This window comes from Panthera pardus, unplaced genomic scaffold (genome assembly GCF_024362965.1).
Source record: "Panthera pardus isolate Hobbes unplaced genomic scaffold, ASM2436296v1 HiC_scaffold_25, whole genome shotgun sequence".
In the NCBI taxonomy this organism is placed as follows: Eukaryota; Metazoa; Chordata; class Mammalia; order Carnivora; family Felidae; genus Panthera; species Panthera pardus.
The window spans coordinates 3945423-3951422 of record NW_026526821.1 but is presented as its reverse complement, the minus strand read 5'-3'; the positions used below and the strand labels follow the sequence as shown (position 1 = coordinate 3951422).

General features: G+C 60.8%; 1 protein-coding gene across 1 annotated transcript in view; it reads left to right on the top strand.

Annotated features, from left to right (window-relative positions):
- The first annotated feature begins 1317 nt into the window (after window positions 1-1317).
- The window catches only part of PHACTR3 (phosphatase and actin regulator 3), a 235830-nt gene continuing 231147 nt past the window's right edge, over window positions 1318-6000 (top strand). Inside the window, exon 1 of the mRNA XM_053890088.1 lies at window positions 1318-1425. The gene's annotated coding sequence lies outside the window, so the exon portion shown is untranslated. The remainder of the gene's footprint in view (window positions 1426-6000) is intronic.

Sequence of the window (6000 nt, the reverse complement as noted above, 5' to 3'; positions counted from 1 at the left end):
TCGTTGCTATCGTTACAAAGTTCTGAAGATGAGGAGAGGTCAGGACAGGAGATGCCAGAAGCAAGCAGCCATGTACCCCGAGGAGGAAGAAGGTGGGTGGGATGGCCCACAGCACCCAAGGCCAGCCACGTGGCCCCGGTCAGTTCCTCCCTCTCTGCCGCCCGCACTTCTGCATGTGTGAAATGGGCATGACTGCACCTGGTCATGGAGTTGCTAGGGTTTGACGGGACGGCCCTGGGGGAGCTGCACAGTGGAAAACACTGGGTGGTGGGGCTGGAGGGATGTTGTCCCCTTGCGGCTCTGAGGAGCTCTGGCTGTTCCACTGGGCCGGGGGGTCCGATGGTTGCAAGGACTTCTCCAGATGACTCTGGTGCCGAGGAGGGTCCTGAGCCCATCACAGACCAGAGACTCTGTGGCTTCAAGGCAAAAGCCCCCAGGTCAGCAGCGACTGCGGGAGCCCTTTGAAGACTGGGGGGGGGGGGGGGGGTTGTGACCAGCGGGAGCTCTCAGGGGGCACTTCTAGTTCTTGAGCTAGCTGGTGGCTACAAGGGGTCCCACATCCAGTATGTGTTAAACTGAACAGCCACGTTTCTTATCTTTCCCGAAGGAGACATACGGGCCACGTTTCTTATCTTTCCCGAAGGAGACCACACGGGCCACGTTTCTTATCTTTCCCGAAGGAGACCACACGGGCCACGTTTCTTATCTTTCCCGAAGGAGACCACACGGGCCACGTTTCTTATCTTTCCCGAAGGAGACCACACGGGCCACGGTGTGCGAGTGCAGCAATGACTTCTGCATGTTCAGCAGGTGCACGGAGGGCGGCCACGGCGTCTCCCACCCTGGGGAGAGGGGCGCTGGCACAGGTCTACGCTCGCCGTCCTCTCATTTCCCCTGGGGTCGGGTCCATGTCACGCCGCAGCACGCCGGCGCTCAGAGGGTCCCACGGCGGCTCGAAGTCAGCAGCCTCCTCGCACGGTGATTAACTGGCGGCTCCGCCTCCTGCCCGCAGTCCCTTTAACGCTTCCAGGGCGCCCCCGGCCCTGAGGCCACCCCCCCCCCCCGCCCCCGCCCCGGGCTGTGGCGCCGGGCGGGTCCCGGGAGATCAAGGTCAAGGCCGCGCCCCCAGGCGCCCCCCCCCCCCCGCCCCGCCCGCCCGGCGGAGGGGCGTGCCCGCGTGGTGCCCCGCCCGCGCCCGGCCCCCGCAGCCCCGCCCCCGCGCGCACCCCCGCCCAGTCTCCCGCACCCCAGGGCTCTGCGCGGCGCTCGGCGGCCCCCGCGGACGCGGCCCCGAGCGGCCCTCCGGCGCGATGCGCGGCCGGGGCGGGGGGCGCGCCCGCTGGCCGGTGCCAGTGCGCTCGCTGCTGCGCGCCTTCGGGGCCCGGGACACCGCCGCCGCCGCCGCCGCCCGAGGCCCCGCGCAAGGTAAGCGCGCGCCGCGGGGAGGGGGCGCGGAGCCGGGGGCCGCGGGGCTGCGGGGCGACCGCGCCGGGAGCCCGCGCCCTGCCCTCCGCCGCTGCGGGGCGGCCAGGATGCCCGCCGCGCCCCCCGGCCCAGAGGTGGGCGCCTCCCGGCTCGGGCTGTCCCTGCAGCCGAGGAGGCGGGCGACCCCGTCCCCAAACGTGGGCTGTGTGCGCAGTGGTCCGACGCTGGCCTTGGGGTCTTGGGGTCCGCCGTCGGGGTTTGGAACCCACCTCGGCTGGCTGCGTGTCCTGCGCGCGTGGCATTCGCCTCCGTGGCCGCATCTGTAGAATGGGGGCGAGCCAATGCTTGAGTCTTGGGGCAGTAGTTGGGATCACGTGAGCAGCGCCCCCCACCCAGTAAGAGTTCCACACGTGTTCCATTGCTCCCCTCCCCCTCCCCAAGGAGGACAGCGGGGGGGGGGGGGGTGGGGGGGGGTGGCACCACCTGTGTCCGGCAGGAGAGGCCAGGGCCCCTGCAGGCAGACACCTGGTCCTGGAGCGGGTTCAGCTGAAGTTAAAGGGACAGGATCTCCGGAGAGGGGCTGAGGAAGCCGGAAAATGGTGAGGGCACCACCTGGCCGAGAAGAGGCTTTGGGACTGGGCTGGGGCTCAGCTGTCCAGGTGAGGAGGCCAGAGAGTGTGGCCCGACCGCCGTGGCCGTTGATACATTTGGTGATCAGAAGGCTGAATGCTGTTGGGGCAGAGGAGACTCAGGCCACTGTTTCCAGACTGGCCGCTTGGTGAGAAACTGGAAACACTTATTGGGAGCTCTCTGCCCCCTCCCCCCCCCATTTTTCCTTGTTGCAACTCTCCCCTAATTACTACTAGCATCTAGTGGGGAGGAGCCCGGGACCCTGCTAAATGTCCTACGATGCCCAGGACCCCACAAAAGAGAAAAAAGAATGATGTAGTACACAGTAGGGCAGAGGCTGGGAACTGAGATACACAGAGTCAGGGGGTCTAGGAGGGAACAACAGGGATTTGGGACCAGCAGGTGTCCCATGACAGCCTGCTTCGCCAAGCCCTCTTGGTGCCCTGACGGTGAGAAGCCTGAGACTGAAGCTTTGGGGCACTTAGGTGTGGTTTTTGGAGTATCTGGAGTCCCAGCATGGGGCGGGAGGAAGGAAGGGGCTGTTGAATCCATCCGGCCTGAATACCAAGCACCCACTACTCGTAGACCTTGTGTCGAGCCCTGGGGGTTCAGGCGGTGACCACCAGTGAGATGCCCCACCCAGGGCACTCGACCTCTAATAGGGACAGAAATTTCTTCGCCCCGTGCCTGCACATAGGAGGTGCACAGTGCTAGCCTCCTCCCGGAAAGCAGCGTCCCCCGCCCCCACCTTTGGGTGCTGAGTTTACAGCAAGGTGTATATGGGGTTGGATTTTGAGAAAGGACAATTCAAATCCTGACCTCCGGCAGCTCGGCTGTGTATTCAGAGCTCTCACCATATATGAGCTGCCTGTGGACATTATGAACTCATTCCAGTTGTTGGACGTGTTTTAAATAGTTCTGTGGCTTCCGTGTAGGCCTTGAAGGATGGCAGGGCTCAGCCTGTGCTAACCCACTTTCACCAGGGAGAAAGCCAACTGCTTAGGGAGCGGGTCAGCAAATGTTTGCTCATCACTGAAAATGGCTCTGGCGCTGCCCTAGATGCTGGGTATGCAGCGGAGGGCAAGGTCAGCTTCCTGCCCTCAGGGAGCTTTTATTCTAGCTGGCGGGAGACAGATAACAGGCAGAGGAGCAAAGAAGACAGTACAAGAGAATCCCTGTGCAGAGAAGGGCTGAGAAGAAGGGCAGAGACCGAGGGCCGGTGACTGAGGATTGGGGCTGCCTGAGCCGGGGGGGGGGGGCAGGGAAGATTCTTGGAAGAGGGATATTTGGCTGCGGGCTTGACTGGGGAGAAGCATGGAGCCCTGTGCCTGTGAGGAAGGGGGTGCGGGCATTGCTGGCAGGAGGAAAAGCACCCTGAGATGGGGATTAGGGAATGGGGAACATGAGGGTCACTGGGGCTGCAGACCCATGGGTGAGGGGAGGGGAGGCAGGCAGGTGGACCCCGGACCCCCTCACGAGCTGTAGGGCCTTCCCAAGTGCAGTCTGAGGCCCTGGGGGAAACTGCCTCACCTGCTGTGTCTGGAAGTCACGGGGCTGTCCTGTGGCAGAAGGCTCTTGGTGGGCAGGGGAGACACCTGCTGTCCAGAGGACAGAGACGGGGGAGGTGAGCAGCACTGTGGCCTTGTGTTCTTGAAACTGAATCTGGGGTGAGTGGGGGGGGGGGGGGTGGTGGGGGCTCCGTTTCCGGCCCTCAAAGGCATTGAGGAGAGAGGCTGAGGGGGGAGAGGCTGGTGGGGGAGCCACCCCAGTTGGACGATGACGACGTGTGGTGTGGGCTGTGGAATATCTGTGTCCGGAGCTTGGGGCATGGGTCGGCCTGGAGCCCCCAGTCTGAGATTCATCAGGGTGGGGCTGGCACCTGAAGGAAGTCACCGGGGAGGTGGAAAGGGCCTGGGGCAGAAGGGGCTGAATTTCTGGGTTTCAGCGTCGCATCAGATAGGACCCGGTCCAAATGCCAAATTTTGGTTTAGAGCAAGGGTCCAGGGAGCCAGGGTAGAGCCTGGCTGTGTGTCCACAGCTGTGCATTTTTTTTTTTAATGTTTGTTTAATTATTTACGAGAGAGAGAGAGAGAGAGAGAGAGGCAGAGAGGGAGACAGAGAATCCCAGGCAGGCTCTGCCCTGTCAATGCAGAGCCTGATTCAGGGCTCAGACTCACAAACCGTGAGATGGTGACTTGAGCCCAAAGCAAGAGTCGGACACATAACCGACTGAGCCACCCAGGTGCCCCCACAGCTGTGTGTTCTGATGGCCAAACCTTGGGACATAAGGAGCCAGGAGCTGGAAGACTCCTCCCACTGCTGCTTGGAGCTCAGCTCCCCGAGGCTACCCCCTGGAGCCTACTTTGGGTGTATCCTAATTCCCAACCTTAAAGGGATAATGTGCTATTTCTGTGGCCAGAGCCACTTTAATTTAGGAATGAATTAGCCACTCGTTCTTCCAGACTTCGAAGTCTGATTTGGAAGCACTGACTCCTAATGGGATATTTCTGTACCAAATGAGGTTCTGGTTTTTTTTTTGGTTGTTTTGTTTTGAAGGCAAAGGCATGATCGATGAGACCTTGACACGCCCCAGCTGATGGTCCTTAAAAGTTGTGGCTTTAGGGGCTGGGAAAGGCAGCTGGGAATGTATGCCTTGTTTCCCTGGCTCAGCTCAGGACTCAGAGTTAGGGCTGGACCAGGCTCCCCCAAAGCAGTAACCCTGAAGACCGGGTTAGGGTGAGAGCTGCCCAATTCTGTTGAAGTCAGGATGACAGCCAGCTGTCCAGAGCAGGCTGTGGGGCTAGCTAGTGACTGGATCTCAGAAGCGAGAGGAGTGTTTGTCCGTGCAGGACATTGGAAGTCCACAGCTGGGTGGCTCAGTAGTCCAGGGCTTGGGCTGGGTCACGTCGCCAGCCCTTGAACCCGTCGGGGTGGCCTGGGACCGGGCTGGAGCTGGATGGGGGAGGCCAGGTGCGGAGTGCACATCTCTCCGTAGCCAGGCCTGAGACCCCCGGAAGAAATCAGGGTGATGCCTGCAGGAGAAGGAGGGTGGGTGCCAGACAGCACAAACACCAGCGTGTTTCCAGCTGCCCCCCAGCAGTGCGGGACCCCACGCCTGTGCTCACCTGACCTCCATGGGTGTGGAGCCCTCCCGCGGGCCCCGGCCCTCTCTCCTGGGACAGGTGTGTGCTTGGAGGCAAAGGCAGTTGTGACCTTCAGGCAGCAGAGGCCCTGCCAGGGTTCACCATCCAGCTTACGACTTCCCCTCTCCCGCTGTCACCTGCCCAGGGGCCCAGGACCCTTTTCTCTCTGCTTGTCTCTTGTCCCATGGTATCTGCCACTCTGTTACTTTAAATGATAGCTGTCTGCTGATGAGCTTGGCCGGAGGACCTTGTTGTTCACTCCATTTCTGGTTTTTTATTTAATGTTTATTTAGTTTTGAGAGAGAGAGACACAGAGCGCGGGCAGGGGAGGGGCAGAGAGAGAGGGAGACAGAATCGAAAGCAGGCTCCAGGCTCTGAGCTGTCAGCACAGAGCCCAACACGGGGCTCGAACCCATGAATGATCTGAGCTGAACTCGGATGCTTAACCAACTGAGCCACCCAGGTGCCCCACTCCATTTCTGTATTTTAAAAAAATTTTTTTTTAATGTTTTTTTTTTTTTTTTTGAGAGAGAGAGAGTGCAAGCAGGGGAGGGGCAGAGAGAGAGGGAGACACAGAATCCCAAGCAGGCTCCAGGCTCCAAGCTGTCAGCACAGAGCCCGATGTGGGGCTCGAACCCACGAACTGCGAGATCATGACCTGAGCCGAAGTCGGATGCCCAACTGACTGAGCCACCCAGGCGCCCCTCCATTTCTGTCTTAAGGGCAATGAGTGACCCTCAGGCTTTGGAACAGGTCTGGCCTATGGTTGGCACTCAGTGAATATTTGTTGGATGAAGCGTAC